The sequence below is a fragment of the Callionymus lyra genome, chromosome 10 (assembly GCF_982586985.1).
Source record: "Callionymus lyra chromosome 10, fCalLyr1.hap1.1, whole genome shotgun sequence".
NCBI classification, from domain to species: domain Eukaryota; kingdom Metazoa; phylum Chordata; class Actinopteri; order Syngnathiformes; family Callionymidae; genus Callionymus; species Callionymus lyra.
This window is the reverse complement of record NC_141827.1, coordinates 262,501-290,281: the sequence shown is the minus strand read 5'-3', so window position 1 is coordinate 290,281 and position 27,781 is coordinate 262,501. Positions and strand designations below refer to the sequence as shown.

Genomic DNA, 27,781 nt, shown 5'->3' with positions numbered 1-27,781 from the left:
GTTCTTTTGCTTCCACTTGTCTCATCGATAAACTCTGATTGAATTGATGACCTGCTTTAAAAAATACAAACACGTTAAACATTCATGCAGTTTTCACCAGGAGTCTCAACTTAAACAGAGAAAACTAACTGAAGTGATGTCACTGTTCACTTTAGACCTGTTTTCACATCATTGAATGATTCAAAATAATTTAGTTTATTTTCCTCTTAGAATGAAATGGTTTTCTGTTCCGTGTGATTGGATCTCAACAATCATACTTTAAACAACATGTCCGGCAAATATAAACAGATACAATCCTGTAAATGTACTGATTAAAAGTTGTTTGATCAGGACTGAGTTTGACTAATGAGACAAGAAATAAAAAATATAACCTGCAATTTGAAAAAAGTGTCATATAAAAATTAAACGTATGTATTTCATACATTTCGATAATATAATAATAAAAACGTGATTCAAAGCCATATGTTTATCTCTGATCGAAATCATTCCAAGCATCAAACCTTTATATTGTCGTGTTCCTGAATATAAGAGTCCGAGGGTCGCGCATGTCCCTGAACGCAACATTTGATGCATTCAAATGAGGAAGAAACGGTGGGAATAGTTTGTTTTAAACACGGGGGCGTGGCCTGAGCCGGCGGAGCGAAGACAACAGAAGATCAGACTCTTCACTCCTGGAGCATCTCGACGGGTTTGTTCTTCACAGAGAAGATTCTGAGCTGATCGTGTGAGAGAGACGAGACCCGCAGGTGAGTCTGGAGCTGATGATGAAGATGATGAAGATGATGAAGGTGTGATGACGATGATGAAGGTGTCATGAAGGTGTGATGATGCCTTCATGACACCTTCATGAAAGCATGATTCTAGTCGCTTTACTTTCTAGAGATTTGTTGTGCGACGTTCAAAGACTGGTGTTAACACGGGAGAGCCGTGAGTGTCTCTTGACTGCTGTGTAAATAAATGTAATATTCATTTATTTAAAAAAAGGTTTGCGTCAAAACACACCTGCTCAGGTGTTATTATTGTCATTATTCTTATCTTAAACTTGTATATTAATGTCATTATTCTTATCTTTAACTTGTATATTAATGTCATTATTCTTATCTTAAACTTGTATATTAATGTCATTATTCTTATCTTTAACTTGTATATTAATGTCATTATTCTTATCTTAAACTTGTATATTAATGTCATTATTCTTATCTTTAACTTGTATATTAATGTCATTATTCTTATCTTAAACTTGTATATTAATGTCATTATTCTTATCTTAAACTTGTATATTAATGTCATTATTCTTATCTTTAACTTGTATATTAATGTCATTATTCTTATCTTTAACATGTATATTAATGTCATTATTCTTATCTTAAACTTGTATATTAATGTCAATATTCTTATCTTTAACATGTATATTAATGTCATTATTATTATATTAAACTGGTATATTAATGTCATTATTATTATATTAAACTGGTATATTAATGTCATTCTTCTTATGTATATTAATGTCATTATTCTTATGTATATTAATGTCATTATTCTTATGTATATTAATGTCATTATTCTTATATTAAACATGTATATTAATGTCATTATTCTTATGTATATTAATGTCATTATTCTTATATTAAACATGTATATTAATGTCATTATTCTTATGTATATTAATGTCATTATTCTTATCTTAAACGTCTATCAAAGTATCCGATGAAGAAAACTGTCACACTTTTGTAAACCAACTATATTTTAAATGTCACTTAATTATTGGTTATTCATTGCTGTGATGTTTGAAAATGATGTTTTTTAATCATTTGAATTTGAATCAAAAACTTAAATGATATGAAATAAAACCAAAGTTTGTTTAGTCAATACTTGTAACGTAAGAATATATTATTAGAAACACAAATGAACGTCACACGTGATCAGACTCACAGCATGAAGGTCGATTAACTTGTTTGTAGGTTTTGAGTGTGTGTGTAAACATTGTGTGTCTTTGTGTGATCTGAGACGGACTGGCCTCCTGTCCAGGGTGTCCCTCCCCTCTCATGAAGCTGGGATTGACTCAGAAATATACGCATCAGAGAACGAATGAATGAAACAAAAGCTTTCATTGACGAACTAAGAACGTATGAACGAAGGTGAAAGTCATTGTGATTCACATGTTGTTATATTTGGATCAAACACACTCATGGTTTATAATGAAAACTAGTTCAGTGAAGATGTTGTTTGTGGAAGAAGATGAAGAAGAGAAGTTGTATTTATTTAATGATGGTGGACGTCGACTCCAGAACTCTATGGTGACACTTTATTGATGACGACGCTGGAGTTTCTTCTTCTCCAGACTCGACGGACTTTAGATTGTTGTTCTGGAATGATGTCGGTCCATCAGAGACTGTTGACCTTTTTATAAACTCAACTGGATTAGATTATTCAACATATTTTTTAAAGAACACATAAGGTCCTGTGTTAGTTATGTTTAAGATTAAAGTCAAACATTTCCTATTAATACTTTTAATAATGTCGTTGTTGTAATTATTGTAAAGTTTTAGTGACCTTCAACACTTACTGTCCCTGAAACAGTTTTTACTCCACAGCGCTTTAGTTAAGAAAGTCATCACTTACAGAACCTCGAGAATATTTACACAGTATTTTAGATAAATAGATAAAACTTTATTGATTCCTCTGGAGGTTTCGTTCGGGAAATTGTTGTAAATTATATTAAAAAACAATGTATTCAAAACAATGACCCACATAAGTTACTTTCACAAATGAGGCAATTCTTTTGGTACTAGCAGTCATTTGTAACCCAAACATTAGTTTACATTTTTAATAATACTAAGGATTATTTATATCTCCTCCTGACAGCAGCTCATCACATCAGACCGATGGTTGTTCTTTCCTCCATCAGACAGACTTCCTGGTTTCACCAGCGAGTCCTTGAACGAGTCATTGGATCGTTGGACGTCTTCATCGCTGGAGTTGAGCTTCGATAAAAATATAAAACTCTTCCCATGAGAAATATCTCAGTAAATCCACTGAATATGTTGATTCAAAGTGTTTTGCTGTGAAACAGCAAATGTCTCTAAAGATAAAGGTTAACTTCCTTCAAAGGTCATGAAAACAGCAGCCATTAGTTTCCGAGCATCTTCGTTCAGGCAGTGATGGATTCAGACGTGACTTCAAATGTCTTCGTCGTGCCTCAGACCTTCGATGATGTGCTGCAGACGTTCAGATGCAAACAACACAACAACACACTGCAGTTCACCAAGAGGCCACTGGAGGCTGCAGAAAGACTGAAAGTCACGTAAACACAGACAATCTTAACCGTTAGCTTAGCCTCGACTGAAAGAACGTGTTTCTTCACGAACATCATTCCTGACCTCAAGTCCTGCTGAACCTGAAGATTGGATTCTCAGGACGGACACGACTGGCTTCAAAGCCCTGGTTCAAGTAAAATAAAGAAGTGACTCAAATCGAATATGAAAATCTAAATCCAGCTGTTTCTTGATTTCTTCTTCTTTTCTGACATAATGTCACACGTTTAGTTGAAACCACTGGTGATAAAACTGAGAAATCATTGAACTTAACTGTGAGATAATCCTTAAATCACGATAAATCAGTGGAGTTTATGTTGTCACTGTCGGCTGGTCTTCTCAGAGGTGATGGACATCACATGACGTGTGTGGAGGAGGTTCACAGATTCTTCTACAGGGTTTGACACCAGAGCTGAGCCAGAGTCTGTCAGGTTTAAAGCTGCAGATGTTGATGCTTCAGTCGCTTCATCCGAGAGAAACTCTGTGTCTTCGTCAAACCATGTTTGTTCTTGTCCATGAACCTCCAACAGTATCTTCTCACGTCCAACAGTGTCTCCTTCTGCCTCAACAGTTTTATTTCTCAACTCAGTCGCCTGCGAATATTTCACTTCTTTCTTCTAAGATGAGCAGTTACATGAGGGGCCACATCAAACACAGTTGTGAAGGGCCATCCATCAAGAAACTGTTGGATTCAAATGATTATATATGTTTACGCCATACTTCAATTAATGCTAAAAGATAATCAAAATATGAAGTATAACTTACTGGCTTCATCTAAGAGATTAAACGTTTGACTCCACATTCACATCAACATTCTACTCTAGACTGATTGACTGGTTCGAGGCAAGCTTGGATCAGAATTAAAGATACGACACCAGTTATTTAAAACATCTGTTTACCTGCAAATCAAACTTTAAATCGTAGAACGAAGAACGAAGCAAGACACAGAAAGGGGGGATAAAAGACGGAAGAGAAGATAACCCTCCCCGAGAACATTTGAAAGATTAGATTACAAGAAACCAATCTCTCTAGAGATGTCTCTCTACAGGGGATCGGGACACAGGGAACTTGAAAGAACCATTTGGCCGGAAAGGGACGACCTCCCAGACCGGAAATATCTTTGCCTTAAATATAGCGATGTTTCTACAGATTGCGACCTTTTCTCCCGAGACTATTGACCTCTTCAGTCGCCGGGAGAAAGTGTGTCGGTCGATTGTAAAGCTTGTATTTTGTTTGACTTGAAGCGGCGAATAAACGACTCGTGACTCTCTCTTGATCGTCCATCTTTCTCCACCAAGCGAAGCCTAAGAACCGGAACAGGAAGTGACGTCGTGTTGGAGCGACGGAACGGACTCCGTGTTTTGATCGTTTTAAAAACGTAACATTCAAAAAAGTCACGTGAATTCAAGTGTGATTTCATCATAAAATTATACATTCATATATTTTATTTTCATTATTTGAACTGATTGATATTTAATGAACAAAACAAAGGTTTGAATTTTGTTATTTTCTTTATCTTCACCTCTATTCGTTTGCAAAAACGAGTGAGTTGAAGGTTCTTAGACCCCTGAGGGCCACAATAATACAGCAGGTCTGGTGTTGTCGACGTTGAAAGAGGAGGATTTTTAATAACTATTTGTAAATGTATCTAAAGTTGAACTTCAACACATTTCAAGGGTCAAGGGTCAAGTCCAGGGTCGTGTGGACGTCTCTGTTCATGTGTTCCTGAAACAATGACTGAAGAACCATCAAGTTCGTCAGTCGACGATGAAACCATCTTTATTCAAATCTTTGATTGCATCTGGTGTCTGTTGTTGCTCACAGACGTCATGTTATCACGAGCCGGGAGTAGATTTAGATCAAAGATTCATGTTTGAACTCTTTAATAAAGTGAAACTTCAGGAAAATAACCTCATCAGTGATCAGTTGATTTTATTGATCGTCTCAGACGTAACTTTTCTGCTTCAAAGGATTAGATTGAATCAACATCTGTGTCTGTGGTGAGAAGATATGATGCGCAGAAACTAGTGTATATATATATATATGCGTGTGTTAGTGTGTGTATATGTATGTGTATATATGTGTGTGTGTGTATATGTATGTATATATATATGCGTGTGTTAGTGTGTGTATATGTATGTATATATATGTGTGTGTGTGTATATGTATGTGTATATATGTGTGTGTGTGTATATGCATGTATATACAGTATGTGTGTGTGTGTGTATATATATGTGTATATATATATATGTGTGTGTGTGTGGATATGTATATATGTATATATATATATATATATATATACATATATATATATATATATATATATATATATATATATGTGTGTGTGTGTGTGTGTGTGTGTGTGTGTGTGGATATGTATGTGTGGATATGTATGTATATATATATGTGTGTGTGTGTGCATATATATGTGTGTGTGTGGATATCTATGTGTATACATGTGTGTGTGTGTGTGTGTATATATGTGTGTGTGTATATGTATGTGTATATATATGTGTGTGTGTGCATATATATGTGTGTGTGTGGATATCTATTTGTATACATGTGTGTGTGTGTATATATGTGTGTGTGTGTATATATATGTGTGTGTGTGCATATATATGTGTGTGTGTGGATATCTATGTGTATACATGTGTGTGTGTGTATATATGTGTGTGTGTGTATATATACAGTGCCTTGCGAAAGTATTCGGCCCCCTTGAACCTTTCAACATTTCGCCACATTTCAGGCTTCAAACATAAAGATATAACATTTTAATCTTTTGTCATGAATCAACAACAAGTGGGACACAATCGTGAAGTGGAACGAAATTTATTGGATAATTTAAACTTTTTTAACAAATAAAAAACTGAAAAGTGGGGCGTGCAATATTATTCGGCCCCTTTACTTTCAGTGCAGCAAACTCACTCCAGAAGTTCAGTGAGGATTTTTGAATGATCCAATGTTGTCCTAAATGACTGATGATGATAAATAGAATGCACCTGTGTGTAATCAAGTCTCCGTATAAATGCACCTGCTCTTTGATAGTCTCAGGGTTCTGTTTAAAGAGAGAACCATGAAGACAAAGGAACACACCAGGCAGGTCCGAGATACTGTTGTGGAGAAGTTTAAAGCCGGATTTGGATACAAAAAGATTTCCCAAGCTTTAAACATCTCAAGGAGCACTGTGCAAGCAATTATATTGAAATGGAAGGAGTATCAGACCACAGCAAATCTACCAAGACCCGGCCGTCCCTCCAAACTTTCATCTCAAACAAGGAGAAGACTGATCAGAGATGCAGCCAAGAGGCCCATGATCACTCTGGATGAACTGCAGATAACTACAGCTGAGGTGGGAGAGTCTGTCCATAGGACAACAATCAGTCGTGCACTGCACAAATCTGGCCTTTACGGAAGAGTGACAAGAAGAAAGCCATTTCTCAAAGATATCCATAAAAAGTCTCGTTTAAAGTTTGCCACAAGCCACCTGGGAGACACACCAAACATGTGGAAGAAGGTGCTCTGGTCAGATGAAACCAAAATCAAACTTTTTGGCCACAATGCAAAACGATATGTTTGGCGTAAAAGCAACACAGCTCATCACCCTGAACACACCATCCCCACTGTCAAACATGGTGGTGGCAGCATCATGGTTTGGGCCTGCTTTTCTTCAGCAGGGACAGGGAAGATGGCTAAAATTGATGGGAAGATGGATGGAGCCAAATACAGGACCATTCTGGAAGAAAACCTGTTGGAGTCTGCAAAAGACCTGAGACTGGGACGGAGATTTATCTTCCAACAGGACAATGATCCAAAACATAAAGCCAAATCTACAATGGAATGGTTCACAAATAGACGTATCCAGTTGTTAGAATGGCCAAGTCAAAGTCCAGACCTGAATCCAATCGAGAATCTGTGGAAAGAGCTGAAGACTGCTGTTCACAAACGCTCTCCATCCAACCTCACTGAGCTCGAGTTGTTTTGCAAGGAAGAATGGGCAAGAATTCCAGTCTCTCGATGTGCAAAACTGATAAAGACATACCCCAAGCGACTTGCAGCTGTAATTGCAGCAAAAGGTGGCGCTACAAAGTATTAGCGCAAGGGGGCCGAATAATATTGCACGCCCCACTTTTCAGTTTTTTATTTGTTAAAAAAGTTTAAATTATCCAATAAATTTCGTTCCACTTCACGATTGTGTCACTTGTTGTTGATTCTTGACAAAAAATTAAAATGTTATATCTTTATGTTTGAAGCCTGAAATGTGGCGAAATGTTGAAAGGTTCAAGGGGGCCGAATACTTTCGCAAGGCACTGTATGTGTGTATATATGTGTGTGTGTGTATATATGTGTGTGTGTGTATATATGTGTGTGTGTGTATATATGTGTGTGTCAGAATCAGAATCAGTATGTGTGTGTGTGTATATATGTGTGTGTGTATATGTATGTGTGTGTATATATGTATGTGTATATATGTGTGTGTGTATATATGTGTGTGTGCAGGTGAGAGGAGGATCTGACCTTCACTCTGAGACTCTGACAGACGTGATGAAGAATGTTGAGCCAGAATCATGTGGAATTATTTCTGATGTTCTGTGGATGTGGAGGCAGAAGAAGCAGCAGAAGCAGTAGAAGGAGGAGTCTGTGGTCGTTTGTCTTTTATGAATCAGTGCCTCAAGATGAGTCGAAGGTTCTGGTACTTGTAGAGAAGTATCTTCTGCAGGTTCAAAGTCAACACAGGCAACAACAACCTCAACAATTAATGATTCATGGTCAGCAACATGGAGTCAAGAGTTCTTCACAAAAACCTACGACAGGTTCTTTCCTGGTAAACCATCGTTCTTCTCTCAACTTCTTATTCTTCTTATTCTTGCCTTTTTTACTCATTCATTGGTGTTTCCCAGAGCAGACGAAACTTCTCATGGTAGTTGATGAAGCTCAAGGATTTAAGTCTCGCCTGCAGTTCATACAAAACTGCAGCCAGAATTCTGAGTGGCTCTAGTAGAAGAACTCACATTTCTCCTTCAAACTCTTCATTAGCTTTCAGCATCCATTTTGTCTCTGTGTTGTCTTGACCTTTTACATTTTCACTGTGTATTGTTGTGTTGAATAAGTGCTTTGTGACCCTGGTCTGAGAAACATTTTTACAAATAATAATCACTTGAGATCAGAAACACCTGGTTTACTTTGCGACTCTCTAGTGACGCAGCGTAGAATATTTGAATAGATAGAAACAGAACAAATAAGAATCAAACAGTTCTGTCGACTTTGAAGTCAAATAAATGCTTCAGATGAACTTACACTCAAATGATGAAATAACCCTAAAAACTTGATTTTGAAGAAAATGTAGATTGTTTTTCATGAATTTCCAAGTCTGAGTTTTGAGTCCTGATGCGTAATCGTGCGCGCGTGGCTTCAGTGGAGAAGAAACAACACCTGGAACCATCACAGTATAAACTTAAACTTTAAAATACATCCATGTGTTAACTATGTTCTGACACAGACCCTCGGATATTCTGTCAACAAAACAAGTAAAACTACTGGATAATACTACCCATCCGTAGTATTTGTTTACTTAAGAAGATATAACTTGATAATTACAAACATTTAATATATAATTTTTTATCTTCAATCATACAGTTAACTTTTTAACTTTTTTTTAACTTTATATATTTATCTTTATCAGTTTTAATTACTGCAGGTCGTCACAGATTCTCAACACAAGATAATTGGCGTCGATGTTCAAACCAAAAACACACAATTCTGTTTCCTGGGTCAAAAGCAGCAGCAAATGTTGTTTGTTCACAGGAAGTGTGTTCTCAGAAAGTGCCGCAATTAAATTATTCTCTGTGAAAAAAAAAACACATTTCCACTGAGGTTTGACGGTCGGATGAAAAGACGAGTCTGGAGAAAAAGTCTCAGAAAGAAGTGGATATTTAGTGAAGAGATTACCTTCATGATGAAACACATGCTGGACCTGAAGCCTCAACACACTTGTGTTTGCATTTCTTTGCTGCTTCGTCAGGATTATTTTCAGCTAAAAAACAGAAAATACAAACATCTTTTGTTTTTTCATCTCTTTACAATTCCCAAGTTATTTTTAAATTTTTTTTGTATTTTTGCTTTTAAACAAATCTTATTTTCACAACAACAACAATAATACACCAAAATGACCAAATAATGTATTTTTGTAAGATTTCACTTGACATATGTCACTGTTTCATCTCCTCATACAGACATGTTTGACATTTGTATAAAGAATTGAAACATCTGTGTAGTAAACATTATTAAGTTGGAGTTGCTGTCTTATAGTAAATGAGTTTAACGTCATTTCTTGTAAAGTAATCGTCAGATCATGTTCACAGTGCAAGAGGAAGCTGAGAACCTTCAGACAGTAGAATTCTTCTGAGCGTCTATACACTCGACTGCTGGAGTGTCTTGTTATATATTAACCGACGTGTGAAAGAAACGAACCACATGTCATTTTAACACATTCAACAGAAGATCTCAAGCACGTGATCAATGTTCTGTTGATGGAAAATCTTGACGATTCTTCAAACAATCAATACAGTCAAGAAGAAAGTTTACCACTTAGTTTACTTATATATAATATAATATATTAGGAATTACTGCTGCGTGACGTTGTTCTCCAGATGTTTCTTCTGCACATCTGTCGCACCTGCAGCTCAGAGGTCCACTGTTGGACTTTCTCTCTTTGACCCTGAGACGCCTCCTGGTGACGAAGTGAATTCTTGTCCTTCCTCATGAGCCAAGCTTCCTTTTAAGGCTGGTTTCCTTGCTGAGCTCAACCCAGGTTGATCGTCTAGAAGCACCCTTGTTGTTGTTGTTGTTGTTGTTTCTGTTGTTGTTTTTGTTACTGTTGTTGTTGTTGTTTTTGTTGTTGTTGTTGTTACTGTTGTTGTTTTTGTTACTGTTGTTGTTGTTGTTGCTGTTGTTGTTGTTGTTGTTGCGTCTACAAGGCGTCGATGGTCTTCGTGCTCATGCTCCAGTCGGAGAGGAAGCGGCTCTTCTTCCCACAAACCTGACAGGAAGCTGTTCTTGAACTTCAGCCATTAAGGTCCTGGTGATGCCGACATCACAACCTGCATCAACTATGGCTTTCATCGTCTCTGGAAGCTGTTCGACCTGATCTCAAACGACCTCGTACATCAGAACTTCTCTATCTTTGAACGATGGTCTGAACCTTGTGTGTCTGCGCCTGCACGACCCGAGCGCTCATGGCTACACGTGACCAACAGACCACATTGAAGAGGCAGACGTTAGCGTCGCTGCCGCACAAGAACCTTCAGTGGTCGCGACAGTTTTCACTGTTGCAATAAAGCCAGAAACAAATTGAATCTTAAGAAATAACTGTGAGGAATCGTCGTGAACATCTGCTCAGACAGACGCGTGGAAACACTCACCAAACCACCGGATGATAATTGGTTTCGCTCGACGTCGAGAAGTCAAATCTCACAATAGAACCTCTGGATTATAATCAAGGGACGAGGGAGACAGTCAATTAAAACACATGATCTCATCTTTATTCAGCAGAAGAGTGATCACCTCCGTGAGGCGACGCAACAGCATCAGCTCGGCCTCCGGCCTGATTAATGCACTGAGCACTAAATAGATTTGAAGCGATCCAGGGATAAGTCGTGCAATAAACCACTTGCGCTGCAGGCGTGTGACGCACATCCTACTGTTGGTCCATGTTCATGTGCACGAGCACGTGAGACTCACACAAGCAGCACGACGTCACATTTTCACATTAATCTTATTTCATTGAAAAGCTGACGACTCGTTTAACTCTCTCTTGACTTCAATGATAGTCTGACCAACACACCTGTGAGACTGTTTTATGTGACGGAAATATCAGAGGATTCTTTTTTGCCAGGAAGAAAAAATGAGACACAACAAGGGCCTTTATCTTGTTTTGTAAACAAACCAAAAAATAGAGGCTCCACTGTAGTAACACTGTTCTGACACTGGGGGAGCCAGAGACAGTTTTTAAAAGCTACGTCTTCATCTACGTAGTTGTTACGTCGTGTAGTCGGAGAAAAACAAACTGCTCGAGTAGAAAAGTTTCAGCTACGTTTTATTTTTATTCTTCCTCTGATTCGTCCTTTATATCGGTCGTTCTCCTGCCTCAGTCATCATAAACATTTATAAAATAACTTTACAATGAAACAACATTAAGGCTGCCTTCATTTCTTGGCTTGTCGGCCCTCGGTCAATGTTGTGGCCCCTGAGAACATCTTGTTGCCTCGACCTTTGCTGTACATTTGAGTTGATCAAGTCGGATTATATTTCGAGAAACATTTTTTTGAACAATAGAAAATCATTAATATATCATAATATAATCGTCTACTTCTAGAAATAACTTTCTACGCTTCTGATTAAATTAAATCTCGTCAATAAAACTCGTTGACGTGACTGTCATGACATGAACATACACTTTCACTCTGGAGTCACAAACAGCTGCTGACTGGAAGTACACTCTTGTTATCTGCACAGGCCACGCGTCGCCACGACATCTGTGTCCCGGCAGGAAGCATCAATACGTTCATCCGAAGAGTGAAAACAAACAACACGAGAGCAGCTGCTGGTCTAATGGATTAAGCTTCTCTCCTTTACTGGCCTTGATGATTGTGTTTTCATTCCCACGGGACGAGACTCTGAGCCAACATGTGTTGAACTCAAAACTTATCAGGATTAAACATGTCTGGAGTCGATGCCGACAAACAGCCTGGAAGCTCGCGGGAAGACTTTGTATTTGTGTTGAAAGTGTACATATATAAAAATATATTTATTTGAGAAGTTTGCTGTGTGAGGTTATTACCTCTGCCAAGGAGGTCACACTGTCGTTGGCTATTTTGTGTGTCTCTTAGCAAAATGACTAAAAAACAAATGAATAATAATTACAACGGTATATATTTACTTATATGATTTTAGTAATTTAGTGCAAGTCTGTAGTCAAGTCTGCGGACAGTGTTTCTCTCTGCCTGAGGGTCAGAGTTCAAGCGTTCTCTCCAAAGCTACTGTATCTGAGCCACAACTTTTACTCATATTTTCTTTTCATTTTCTCATCTTCAGTTTCTTCTCGTGCTCCTCTCACGGGGTTGACACTAGTCTGTTGTTGTGATGGTTCTGGTCACAACAGTAACTGGATGCTTTATTTAAAGTTCATAAAAACACTTTCTTTTGACTTGATTGAGGTTCATCATGTTTTCGTGTGAACTTATTTCATTGAGCTGTCGAGTCAAAGTCATAAATCTTCATCAGGACACGTGTTTTTCTTTCTCCTGACCGTGAGTTCATATCTGGAGCACGACTGCATTAGTATTCTTATAATAACCGTGACCTCTTGTTAGTGCTAATATTACCAGTGCTGGGGTGCAGCGGTGTTAATAGTAGTCGAGGGACTGGTGGTTCGGAGGAGCTGGGACTGGTGGAGTGAGTGAAGCGTGATGGTGGAGGATGGATGCTCTCGGAGCACGAGGTCCACAGGCGTGAGACCACTGTGGCGTTCAGGGACGGAGACGGAGATGATTCGTTTTCGGCATCACTTCACCCAGAATGATCTCATTACTTGGTGAGAGTGGACAGTGGCGTCGGAGCTCCACCCGGGGAGGCGTGTCAGGAGAAATACATCGTCTGGATCTCACAGATATTTTTGAAATCACTATTGTGGAGTCCTTGAGTTGATCTTGATACTGTTGACATCGACTGTGATCCTACGTCACTGTTCTTCATGTATTATTCAGTGAGCGACACTGTTCGCTGAAACCTTTAATTCAATCTTTACAAAAACTTCTTTACTCAACTTAACCCGAGCCACTGCTCCTGTTTTTCATGATGGTTTGCAAGACTTTTTTGAAGTGACTTGATCATCGAGTGTATGAGCACAACCTTATTTAATTCAATCTAATGTGTATCAATTTGATAAATCTGACATATTTAAATTATCACATGTGACTATTTCAGCTCATTACAATAAACACAAGGAGTCAAACATATATACATATATATATATATATATATATATATATATAGAGGGGTATATGCTCTGTTGTACATATAGATCTTCATGAATAAGGCTGGACATGATCTCAGCTGAAACACAAACCACACTCAGAAGCCACTCTTGTGAGTCTGTCTTCACTCCTGCAGTCCACGACTGTTTAATAAAGTTTAAATGTCTCATCAAGATAAATTAACTTCACTTCGTTCATAGAGAAACATGTCTTTAGGGTTTAATTACTGTGTCACCATAAAAATGATCTGCAATATTGTTTATATTTAAAGAGCAAATTCCATTCAATGGGTGGATTTGTTGTTTTGTGCTGGTTTAAGTTGTACCTTAATTCAAAACAAGATCAACCACGAGCTGATATTCAAGATCATTGATGAATTTCATTAAAATTCTGAATTATTTTGTCAGTTTTCAAACACATTTGAACCGTTTCTTCTCCTGGTGATATGAAGCCAAATACATTATCTTTAAATATTATTTTTTTTGTTTGTTTTTCAGATTTTGTTCTGCACAGTCAGTGCACTCGAGATCACACCTGGGTAACATGTGGCCCTTTGACTGGATTCATGAGGCCCTCAAGAGGTCAGAGTAGAACATAGACATTCTTTACGACAGCTTACAATTTAATATTACGTTTATTATTGTATTAACTCTATATATATATATATATACAGTGCCTTGCGAAAGTATTCGGCCCCCTTGAACCTTTCAACATTTCGCCACATTTCAGGCTTCAAACATAAAGATATAAAATTTTAATTTTTTGTCATGAATCAACAACAAGTGACACAATCGTGAAGTGGAACGAAATTTATTGGATAATTTAAACTTTTTTAACAAATAAAAAACTGTAAAGTGGGGCGTGCAATATTATTCGGCTCCTTTACTTTCAGTGCAGCAAACTCACTCCAGAAGTTCAGTGAGGATCTTTGAATGATCCAATGTTGTCCTAAATGACTGATGATGATCAATAGAAGGCACCTGTGTGTAATCAAGTCTCCGTATAAATGCACCTGCTCTTTGATAGTCTCAGGGTTCTGTTTAAAGAGAGAACCATGAAGACAAAGGAACACACCAGGCAGGTCCGAGATACTGTTGTGGAGAAGTTTAAAGCCGGATTTGGATACAAAAAGATTTCCCAAGCTTTAAACATCTCAAGGAGCACTGTGCAAGCAATTCTATTGAAATGGAAGGAGTATCAGACCACTGCAAATCTACCAAGACCCGGCCGTCCCTCCAAACTTTCATCTCGAACAAGGTGAAGACTGATCAGAGATGCAGCCAAGAGGCCCATGATCACTCTGGATGAACTGCAGATAACTCCAGCTGAGGTGGGAGAGTCTGTCCATAGGACAACAGTCGTGCACTGCACAAATCTGGCCTTTATGGAAGAGTGGCAAGAAGAAAGCCATTTCTCAAAGATATCCATAAAAAGTCTTGTTTAAAGTTTGCCACAAGCCACCTGGGAGACACACCAAACATGTGGAAGAAGGTGCTCTGGTCAGATGAAACCAAAATCAAACTTTTTGGCCACAATGCAAAACGATATGTTTGGCGTAAAAGCAACACAGCTCATCACCCTGAACACACCATCCCCACTGTCAAACATGGTGGTGGCAGCATCATGGTTTGGGCCTGCTTTTCTTCAGCAGGGACAGGGAAGATGGCTACAATTGATGAAGATGGATGGAGCCAAATACAGGACCATTCTGGAAGAAAACCTGTTGGAGTCTGCAAAAGACCTGAGACTGGGACGGAGATTTATCTTCCAACAGGACAATGATCCAAAACATAAAGCCAAATCTACAATGGAATGGTTCACAAATAGACGTATCCAGGTGTTAGAATGGCCAAGTCAAAGTCCAGACCTGAAATCAATCGAGAATCTGTGGAAAGGGCTGAAGACTGCTGTTCACAAACGCTCTCCATCCAACCTCACTGAGCTCCAGCTGTTTTGCAAGGAAGAATGGGCAAGAATTCCAGTCTCTCGATGTGCAAAACTGATAGAGACATACCTCAAGAGACTTGCAGCTGGAATTGCAGCAAAAGGTGGCGCTACAGAGTATTAGCGCAAGGGGGCCGAATAATATTGCACGCCCCACTTTTCAGTTTTTTATTTGTTAAAAAAGTTTAAATTATCCAATAAATTTCGTTCCACTTCACGATTGTGTCCCACTTGTTGTTGATTCATGACAAAAAATTAAAATTTTATATCTTTATGTTTGAAGCCTGAAATGTGGCGAAATGTTGAAAGGTTCAAGGGGGCCGAATACTTTCGCAAGGCACTGTATATATATATATATATATATATTATTTTCCCATCAGTTTCTTTTACATGAAAGGTTTATACAAGTGTTTTGACATAGTCAGGTTTATTTTATGCTGATATTTCTTTACTTGCTTTGTTCTTTCAAAGTTTTTCTTTCATATTTTAACTCTTCGCTTCTCTCCTTTGGATTGACGACCCTTCAGTCACAGTATATGATGTGGCCCCAGAGGAAGTTTAATTGCCGACCCCTGCTCTAGATAGATCTCATAGGGTCTGGTGTTGGTTCATATTGCATCGAGGCCTTCTCCGGTTAAAGATACATTTTACAAAGTTTAAGTTTTGAAGACATGTTCATGTTTCAACTTTATTTTTTGTGTTTATAAAATGAATGGATACAATTAACTATCAATGCGCCAACGTGCAGTGATAAAAACAGAGCTGAGCTAAAAGGTAAAAGCTCTTAAATAAATACTAACACTGGTCAGAGACGTAGAACACGATTGCAGGTAAAGCTGCTGAGGGTGTCTGGAGAGATACAGTGAGAAGCACTGTCGTCCAGCAGAGACTCGGAGTAGAGCCGCTGCTCCTCCTCGTTGGGATTCATTTTAGGGGAACATCATGATTCACTGGGAGGAGACCACGGGGAAGACCCAGGACACCCTGAGAGACTAGGACTCTCAGCTGGCCTAGGAACACCTTTGGACCCCCGGTAAGAGCTGGACTCTGAACCCGGATAGAGAGAAGTCAAATGACAAATGTTTGAAATTGAAAAGCGAATGACGTGCCTGGATTCTACAGTCTTTGGCTGATCAATTAAAAATACGTTTGTTCAAGTGTGTGGGAAGATCCGAGGAACCTTCCATGAATAGAGAGTTCAGGGAAGACGGTGAAGCATCTCTGTATGTGTCTCTCTGACGGAAGCTGATTCCACTGAGCTCAGAGAAGTCTTTGAAAGTGTCTCACAAAAGATTCAGTGACTCATAACGATGCCTCCAAAAACACCTGTAGGTCTCACTTCCAACTGAAACCATGGAAACCTTTGGTCCTGCATTCATGGTGTTTTCTGTTAACAAAAATCAACCCGCGCATCTCAAACCACAACCTCTGCAAAAGCTCCATCATTTCATGGCCTTTCTTTTAACAGAAACCCGTGTTCAGAAGAAACCAAACCAAAACAGAGAAGTTCAACAAACTCCCCTCAGTGGGTTTGAGGTTTCAGATGAAATGTTTTCGGACCAAATGATGACCTCGACCCTGAAGACAAAACATAGACATGGTTAAAGTAATGGAGTCTATATTTTTTATAGTATTTTCTTCGTGATAATTGCTCAGGAGCTGAAACAGATTCTTCTCTGGTCGATGTTATCAGTGATATCGATCGAATCAAAGAAAGTCGTTTGCAAATCCTGCTTGAAAAAGAAACGTTTTTTTGTATGTAGCACCATATCTGTTTCAGTTCAGTGCATTTTCTACTTCATTCTTCTGTAATTCTTTTTATCCAAGTGTCACGTTTGACAGATTGCATGTCTGGAGCTGTCAGTCAACTTCTCTGCTCGGTTCTCCAGAGTGTACGAGTATTTAGCACCAAAGACTCTCAGTTCACGGTTTTTTCAACTTGCATGTGGATGATGGTATTTAACTTACTTTAGTAAATGTGTTTGAAGCTCCTTCGTCAAGATAATTCCACCTATTTCTATTTAAAAGAAAGATTCTACAGGCTGGATGTAGAGAATAATTGAAGAGTAACTTGATGGATTAAACAGAATTGAACTTTCTTCTGATTCCATGTAATTGGCAAACGTTCTGGTGAACGTGCTCGAGCTGGAACTATTGAGCAACATTGACAAGTGACGGTTTAGATTCTCGGTCCGGCTCAGATGGACCTGCCACGATGAAGAGACTCTGGGGGATCAGTGACATGCGCTTGTCAGTCATGTTTTAAACCCATTAATCTTCATCGATTTCTGACCGACCCGACACAGCACCGGCAGACGGTCACAGCTGGTCCGATGTGACGCCTGAGATAAGGAGACTCGGGCGTCGATGCTGTAAGTCTCTGTATCTGCCAATTACTAGTTCTGCTGATTATCTCTGCCTTTTCAATCACCGGCTGTATGCGTCTGATACCATTGGTGAGGAACCAGAATAAACCAAAGCAAGAACAGAGAACATTCAAACTCTCACAGCAAGAACGCACGTCCTCGAACCTGTGAACCTGCAACCTTCTTGAAGGTCTCGAGGTGCAGCATCGATTAAATGTATTTTCATGGACAGACCTTTCATCAGTGATCTGATCCAGACTTACACCCAAGCTCGGGCTCTGAGGTCTGTGGATCAGAATCTACTGATGGTTCCTGAACTTCCGGACTGTTGCTCCTAAGCTTTGGAACCATCTCTGTGTTTGATGATCTACTGACTCCTTCAAGAAACATCTCTGTGTTTGATGATCTACTGACTCCTTCAAGAAACATCTGTGTTTGATGATCTACTGACTCTTTCGAGAAACATCTGTGTTTGATGATCTACTGACTCCTTCAAGAAACATCTGTGTTTGATGATCTACTGACTCCTTCAAGAAACATCTGTGTTTGATGATCTACTGACTCCTTCAAGAAACATCTGTGTTTGATGATCTACTGACTCCTTCAAGAAACATCTGTTTTGATGATCTACTGACTCCTTCAAGAAACATCTGTGTTTGATGATCTACTGACTCCTTCAAGAAACATCTGTGTTTGATGATCTACTGACTCCTTCAAGAAACATCTGTGTTTGATGATCTACTGACTCCTTCAAGAAACATCTGTGTTTGATGATCTACTGACTCCTTCAAGAAACATCTGTGTTTGATGATCTACTGACTCCTTCAAGAAACATTTGTGTTTGATGATCTACTGACTCCTTCAAGAAACATCTGTGTTTGATGATCTACTGACTCCTTCAAGAAACATCTGTGTTTGATGATCTACTGACTCTTTCGAGAAACATCTGTGTTTGATGATCTACTGACTCCTTCAAGAAACATCTGTGTTTGATGATCTACTGACTCCTTCAAGAAACATCTGTGTTTGATGATCTACTGACTCCTTCAAGAAACATCTCAACACATTAATATTTGAGCTTTTCCTTGATATTCTGAGACTCCCGTGTTTGTCTCAGGGTTGTCTTGATCGTTTAAGTATACATTTTGTTGAATATTGTTTTGATTGTTCAAGTGCTCTGTGACCCTGGTCTGGAAAATCTCTATAAATATTACTTACATTTAGATAAAAATGGCAGAAATTAAACTGCCAACAAATAATGTCACGATGTAAACTAGACGGAACCCAAGTGTAGGTGAGAGACAATTTCAATTTGAATACCTTTTATAAACAAGTCTAAACAATACAACAATACTAATCTTAGTAAACCAGAGTCCAAAATCTGTAAATGTCCAAAAGTCCAAAAACTTCCACCAAACCAGGGAATAAAACAGGAACAAAGGAAACAACAATGAAACTGGAAACAGAAAATAAAACAATGAGGTCGAAACACTCGCTTATCAAGAACCAACTAAAGCACAGAGAGACTGAACAGGCAAGAAATCCAATAAGATTCATCCACAGGAGGAATAAATAACTACAAACCAGCGCAGGAACATCACAGTCCTGGACTGTGTCTCAAATCACATACTTCTCTGTACTAGAAGTTAGTATGCATCAGGATAGTGTACATACTAACTAGTAACTAATCCTCCACAGATAGTATGTCTCAAATCACATACTTCTCTTAGTATACTAGAAGTTAGTATCATCAGGATAGTGTACGTACTAACTAGTAACTAATCCTCCACAGATAGTATGTCTCAAACATACTTCTCTTAGCGTACTAGAAGTTAGTATGCATCAGGATAGTGTACGTACTAACTAGTAACTAATCCTCCACAGATAGTATGTCTCAAATCACATACTTCTCTTAGTATACTAGAAGTTAGTATCATCAGGATAGTGTACGTACTAACTAGTAACTAATCCTCCACAGATAGTATGTCTCAAACATACTTCTCTTAGTATACTAGAAGTTAGTATCATCAGGATAGTGTACGTACTAACTAGTAACTAATCCTCCACAGATAGTATGTCTCAAACATACTTCTCTTAGTGTACTAGAAGTTAGTATGCATCAGGATAGTGTACGTACTAACTAGTAACTAATCCTCCACAGATAGTATGTCTCAAATCAAACTCTGCTGCTACAAACTAACAGGAAATGACGCGACCAGCTTCTTCTTCTACTACTATTTAACGATGGTTTCAACCAGCTGTAGGAACACTAGCGACACCTGCTGGCAGCACGTTTGGAAGAAGAAATAAAGTAAAATTATGAGAATCTAAATATTTGCGAGATATTTAAGCTGGTATCAGCAGCGAAAGACGTGTTTATCCTCCTACTGCTGCTGAAAATACACCTGTACGTATATGAATATATACATATATATATGCATTTATATATATATATATATATATATATATATATTCATTTATATATGACGTCACTTCCGTTTACAACGTGACTAAGATGGAGCAGTTTAGTGTAGAAAGTGTCCATCGATCCATACTCAGTTTCGTTGGCGTTTTAGTGACAATTTAGTGTGTATGGAGCACTAACTTTACCTCTACTATGAAACATATTTTCTCAAGACAAATGAAATAGATTCTACCTGAGAAAACGGCCTCATGCTGGCTTCAATGAAAACTCTTTGTTGTTCATTGTTTTCATCACAAGTGCAGGAGGTTCAAGTGGCTGTTCTTGTTCTGCTTACAACTGCTTTCCTTGACTGTTTGAGTAAAAGAAACCAGTGTTTCTTCCCCCGACAGGTCATAGAAAATACTTGAAATAATGTAATAGTGTGAATGTTGGTTCACCCCCAGTTTTCAATAGTTTTGGATCAAACAGTTAAAGCTACTTGATGAGGTTCTGACGTTCTAAAGCTGGACTGGTTGGAACAGAATGATTGGACAGGAACCCGAGAGCTTGTGAGCCGTGATGGCAGGAGCAGTTTTGAGCTGAAGTCTGTGGAGCTGGATGTCATTTGAAGTCCATTAATCCTGTTCAAATCAGCCGCTGCCGCCTCGCTTCTCGCTCGCGCTTATCTCAATATGGACGGATCACGCCTCGGACCATTATTATTGATGATGTCACTATTATTGATCGCTCAAATGTGCACAGATTGTTTACAAACACTTCATCAAATGTAACCGGCAGATGTCAGGCCTAATGGATGGTTATGAAGAAGTGGTTTCTTTCCTCAGTTTGTTACGAACGCGCTGCCATCTGTCAATTAACAAGGAATCCTCGCTCACAACACTCGTTTGCAAGCAACTCAATAAAAGCACATCTTTGTTGACACAGTCTGACGCACCTTCAGCGAGGAGTTTGGAAAATGACAAGTGCTTTTGATGGATCTTCGGCTGTCAAGCAGTCGTTGGGAGAATCTTAATTCCACTGAGAGCTTAGTGAGATCCACGCATGTTTCCAAAGATAAGAGTCTCATTATGCTCTCAAGGACTATAAATGTCAAAAGGAATTTGTCTCTGATTTCTGTCTGCATTCCAATGAGCTTCGCCTTCACGTGACATTTCTCTCTATTTCTGTCCATTTATTTATTAACTTTCAACAAGACGTGATAGTAAAACAACATGATCTGGATCAGAAGTGATCAGAAGAGTAATTGATAAAATGTAAACGACCAGTTGTACAGCAAAGGAGGAGGAGGAAGAGGAGGAGCTGGTTTGAAAAGTCTTGAAGCTGTTCATGTTATTTATTGAAACATTATTTATCGCTGGTCGTTCATTGATTACAGAATTTATGATGACAAATGTTTTTTTTTCATTTTATTAATTTATTTATTTTGTAATATTTTGTTTAGAAACAAAATAAATGATATAAACATGAAATTATTTGATAAAGTTTTGATCTTGATGTATCTGTACATTGATGCACTTAAACTAAAGGAGCAGAAAATGCTGCAGGTTTGAATCCTGATCCTCATCCCGGCTGTTAGCGTGTCGTAGGAGGTAAGAAGTGATGAGCGTGTTTGAATAATACTGAAGCTGAGTTAACTTGTCCGTCATGAAAGAAGGTTCAGGTTTTAACCCAGATTACATCCGAGCTCCTCGACATTTGCTCGAGATCACATTCATTTAGTGTTGCAGTGGTTTTGATGTCCAGGCTTAGATTTTGTGGTTTTTGATTCACGGGTCCAAGAGTCGAATCAGTCCTTCCTTTAAAGGTGCTTTTATGTACTTAATAATGTGCTGTTTGTGTTTGTGTGTGTGTGTGTGTGTGTGTGTGTGTGTGTTCGTGTTCAAGAGCACATATGTGTGACTAAGTATAAATACGTTAATTGTTCTCATTCTTAACATCATTGTGTTATTTCTGCTTCTAACACGTCAAATATCTGACCTTTACTGACGGCATCTGGGAAATGTATTTTAATGGATAGACTCAAGAGATGTAGGTGGGCTGAAATATGATTGGGCCAGAACCGAGGCTGCAGTGGCCAGTACCTGCACATCTTGTCATTCAAGTCAGTCACATGAACGTAGAATCTCCTCAGAGGACCCGAGGTTCTCACAACAGAGCGTCTGTCTCCAGGCTCAAGTGGTCCTTCAGTTCACTTCCTGTTGAGTGAACGCTGTTGTCTGCTTGACGCTGCTCTCCGGGAGAACATTTGTTTGTTATAGTTCAAGGATATTCACGGGTGTTTCTGGACAAGCCTGGTGATTGACAAACTGTATGACTCTGATGGTTTACCATCTGGTGTGTAACACCGACAAGTGACGGAAGTATAAGTGGAGCTGACGCTCGCTGGATCTACCACTGAGTTGGTTCACCTGTTGCCGTGGCAGCACCTTGATAATGTCTGGAACTGCTGTCAGTAACGATCATCAAAGTGCTTATGTGGCTCTTCTACTGTCCACCCCAACATCTGCTACTCCACGTCTGACATACTCCACGAGGAACTTCACCGGCTTCATCTCCATCTGCATCGTGAGACTCTTGTTCGAGCCAGATATATCCTCAGAGGATCACGAAGGGTTCTGTGTTGACCGCGGCGCCTCCATACGATGGTGCTGGACGGGTCCATGTTACTGGACGGGTCCATGTTACTGGACGGGTCCATGTTACTGGACGGGTCCATGTTACTCCTGAGCACAGACCTGTCAATCTCAGCCTGTCAGCTGATGAGCCTCGTCGTCCTCGAGCAGCAGCGACTCTCTTAAGCTCGGTGTTTTCAATCTCCTCTCGCTCACAAACAAATGGGCTTTTCCTCTCCGAGTAGTTCTCTGACCAAAATCTGGACATTGTTTCGCTTGTAGAAACCTGGCAGAAACCGGAAGAATTCTTCTGCCTCAACCAAGCGCCTCCAGCTGGGTTTGTTTACAATGCGAAACCATGCGCTTCCGGGAGAGGCGGCGGCTTTGAAGATGTCACCAGTTACAGTGAGAGAGACTTTGGCTCTGCAGCTGATGACACCAACTCTCATTGTCACCATATATCGCTTGTATTGTTGATTCCAACCCACAAAAAGGGGCACATTTTCATTCAGTTTCATTGCTACGCTGATGACACTCAACTTTATCTTCCAAACCTGGTTCAACTGACTGTCTACAGGCGTCACATCTTGGATGACAATGAACAAACTCAAACTCAATGGAAATAAAAGTGAAATTCTCCTCTTCGGTTCTAAGTCCACGCTACGTCTAAATCTCCATCCCTCAGTTTCTGCATTGATGCCTTGTTCTCTTCACACGTCCAAAGTTTAGGCCTCATACTGGACTCCACTCGTTCATTCACAGCTCACATCAACCATTCTGTCCCCACAGCCTTTTTCCACCTACGCAAGATTTCTCAACTCCGTCCATCTCTGACCCTCATCACAGGTTCTAGTCACGCATTTGTCACTTCACTGTTGTAATACACACTGTTTAAATCTTTTTATTTTGCTGCTGTTATCCTTCTTAAGGTGTCCTTGGGTGTCTTGAAAGGCTCCATCAAATAAAATGAATCATTATTATTAATATTATTATTAATAATTAACAGCAGGTTTTCTCTTGATAGTGTTAAATAAAAAGTATTTGATCATTTGTATAAATAGCACCTACTTTTCTCTCCTTTCAAACGAGGGACACAAACCGGTGTCGAAATACCCGTCAGCAATTTGAAGATTTTCAAAAGAAAAATGAAACAATAAAAGTTTTGGGTAAAAAGCCGCGATCTTATACGATCCAAGCTGTTTAATGACTATTTTTGCGTTGACGTCACGCACCGGCGCTGCTGAAGATGTGAGCGGATGAAAAGAAAAAACGCTTCACAAGATTTAAAAATACTAACTTTATCAAACATCTAGAGAAACAGAAACGTACAGAAAAATATTAACAGATCGGAAACAAAAGCGAATCAAAAGTTAACTTTTCTGTCCTGAAGAGACGAGAGTCGACTGCGTGAAAGTGAACAATAAACAAAGTTCTTGTTGGTGTTTATGTTGACTTTATGTTTGGAATCACATCATACAACAAATAGAGAGTTTGTGTTTAAGACAGAGTTCCATGTGTGTGACGTCACAAACGATCAATGACACAAACATACATTTGACAAGTTTAAATTTAAAGTTTTTAATTTAACTTTTATCATTTAAAAAAAAAAATCTTATTAACATTAAACTATTCATTTTAATTAATACAAACTTTGTAAGTGTATATGTTATTATTGTGGTGATACTTTTAATAGTATGTTGTGGGAAAGTATGTAGTGTGTGTGACTAGTACTAGTACAAATGTGTTGATATACTTGTAACACGAGGGATGAAAGGATGAAAGGATGAAAGACGAGTGTATCAATGATAACTTCAGAAGAGGATCTGTGGACACTGACATTAAAGTGAGAGAATAAAGTGTTGCAGTGATGTTATGGGTAACAAAGCTATATATGATGTACATGTAAACATAATTAGGTTGAAAAGTTGTCGTTTGGAGGTTTGTGTGTATTTGCAGAAATCATTTTAAAATTAGAGAACAATATTTTTACAGTTTTCTGCAATTTTTTCAGAAAACTGTAAAAAAGGATTTCTACCTTTGCACTTCACTTACAATTACAATTCAGAGAGTACAAGAAAATACAGTAATGTATGTGTTATAACAAGTATTCAGGAGAATATATTAACATGGTTTATTTTTCCTGCAGTTTATCCGTTTGTTTCCAAGTCGCTCCAGATAATTACAGACGCAGTTGTTTGGCTGTAATTATGTTTGTATGCAAACGAAAGAACACTTTTCAAATGAAAAATAGTTTTCTTTCAAATTCATGGTCAAACATAAAATATCAGAAGTTCTCTTGACCGTGACTCGTCAGAAACACCAAAGCTTCACTGGACGCTGATCAACTTAAACTCGTTCACTTATCAATCGTTAAAAGCGTCGACTGCCTCAGCAACACCTGGAGAGGATTTACAACGTCGAAGAGTTCAGGAGCGAAGCTTGAGGTTTTCTAGCAGGTGATGAGAACCTTTGGACAGATTCAAACATTCATGTTCCTCAGAGCGACTGTACGATTCTTCCTGCCTCAGGTCAAAGTTCACTTCAGGAACTCAACGTTGAAGAACAAGTTGAATTTTGTTTTTCCCACTTTGAGTTTGTGCACAGATCACATCTCTTCCTGTCACACTTGCTGGAGCCTTTATTTCCCACTTGTCCGGAGCTGACGTCGCCGAGGCTTGTCATGCGAGCTGTCATCCGAGCTCGTGAAGGTTTAGAGGTGTCAGGGGTTACAAGCGTGTCAGGTTTAAACAAGCCGGCTCACAGCAAAGGTCACAAATCCAATCCAATTACAGCAGTGAGGCGGCCGCGGAATAAAGAAACAACCACACAAGTGCTTTCAGAGCGATGGCTTTGAGCAAACAATGAAAAGACGTTTCAGTGGCCAAATGTCAGCAGGATGTCGCTCACAAGAAAAGGTTTCTCTGCGATCATATCACGTGTTTCGAACAGAAGACGACACTTTCATGACCACTAGAGACACTTATGAAGACTTCAGTTCATTTCCACTCAATGAAAGAGGATTTGTACCTAATACTTGACCAACAATAACAATGTTTCACATTCAAATGTGTTTTATAGAGTTTTACAGGACGTCATGTGTGGCCTCGGAAGTTGTGGTTCGATCCCGGCTCCGGACGACATTGTATCATTGTGTCTCTGAGCAACACACTGTTCGCTCCTGTAACACAAACCTCCTTAAAACCATTGACATCATTTTGTTCATAAACTGAATGATGTTAAAGTTGAAGGTTTAATTGTTGCACCTTTTAAGCAGCTCTCGGTAGTTTTTTTGTACCTTAATATGTTTGTTCTCAAATAACTAGTGATGATACATCAACTTACAACTAGTTAAATGATTCATAAACAGTGACTTGAGGTGTTTTGTGTGATTTTTATTTTCACTGTAAAAGATCTTGATGATGTGAACATGTTACATATGGTTGTTGTGGTGGAGTTATGGTACAAAAACAAAGTTAAAGTTATATTATTTACAAACTAAAACAAAGATAAAGTTATATTATTTACAAACTAAAACAAAGTTAAAGTTATATTATTTACAAACAAAAACAAAGTTAAAGTTATATTATTTACAAACAAAAACAAAGTTAAAGTTATATTATTTACAAACAAAAACAAAGTTAAAGTTATATTATTTACAAACTAAAACAAAGTTAAAGTTATATTATTTACAAACAAAAACAAAGTTAAAGTTATATTATTTTCAAACAAAAACAAAGTTAAAGTTATATTATTTACAAACGAAAACAAAGTTAAAGTTATATTATTTACAAACAGAAACAAAGTTAAAGTTATATTATTTACAAACAAAAACAAAGTTAAAGTTATATTATTTTCAAACAAAAACAAAGTTAAAGTTATATTATTTTCAAACAAAAACAAAGTTAAAGTTATATTATTTACAAACTAAAACAAAGTTAAAGTTATATTATTTACAAATGAAAACAAAGTTAAAGTTATATTATTTACAAACAAAAACAAAGTTAAAGTTATATTATTTACAAACAGAAACAAAGTTAAAGTTATATTATTTACAAACAAAAACAAAGTTAAAGTTATATTATTTACAAACAAAAACAAAGTTAAAGTTATATTTCATTATCAATCAGATTCATGACTCATCAGTTCATCCTTCATTCATCAATCAAGTCTGAAACTTTCATCAACTGCTACAAACATGGAAACCTTTGCCACGTTGAGCGAGGGCTCATGGGAAATGTAGTCTCCTGTCTAAACCCTACCGCTGTCGTCCACTGGGGTCGCTCCACTAAAAATCCCATAGAGCTGCTATAAGTGTCCAGTGAACAAGTGAAGTTGCTTGTTTTTTCTCTCGTGATATGACTTTTTTTCTTTGTGTTTTCCAGGAATCACAGGCTCGCTCCCAACGAAGCCATCGGTGTTTGAACGAGAGGCTGGATCTGGTGCGTCATGTCTCTTTATCTTGTTTGTGCGATAGATCTGATGCTGGGAAAAGAAATCTAACCATCTTTCCATAATTGGATTGAAAAGATCTTTGAGGCTCATCTGTCTCTGCTCCCATCAGACAGAAGACAGTAAATCTTATTTCGATCGTCTCTCATTGAATGTATGCATCAGTGCGTCGTGTTTCCTGCGATTACAACACGAACGACTGTTTACTGAACATTTACATCACAAGAAAACACAACTTTTAAACTCCACGATGAGAAGAGAACAGGTTATATATACAAGTTGGGGTTTAAATAACTATTCATTCATTGTCTGATATAACTTAATACATTGATATATATATTTAATACATTGATACCTTTCAAACCTATAAAGCCCAAAGATCTTCAACACAAGCTAAATGTTCTTGTTTTTATTTTTGTACATTTTTTTCCTTCTTGTTTAATGTCTTCACTGCAAATACATCTTTCTATATCTGAATAAAAGCTTCCTCAGTTCAACTGTCACAGACACTGAATGTGCTCAGAATCCAGAGTCTATGATTTATGCAACGACCGTATTCCAGAAGCTTCTGTGGTCGAATGAATTGAATTAAAGCCTCAGTGTCAGTGAGCAGAACAGCCTTAAGTTCAAATATGTTTTC

General features: G+C 38.2%; 1 protein-coding gene across 2 annotated transcripts in view; it reads left to right on the top strand.

Annotated features, from left to right (window-relative positions):
* Nucleotides 1–682: 682 nt before the first annotated feature.
* The window catches only part of cntn6 (contactin 6), an 86,727-nt gene continuing 59,628 nt past the window's right edge, over nt 683–27,781 (top strand). For both annotated transcript variants that reach the window (XM_087801566.1, XM_087801565.1), the window contains exons 1-2: nt 683–746; nt 27,075–27,131. The gene's annotated coding sequence lies outside the window, so the exon portion shown is untranslated. The remainder of the gene's footprint in view (nt 747–27,074; nt 27,132–27,781) is intronic.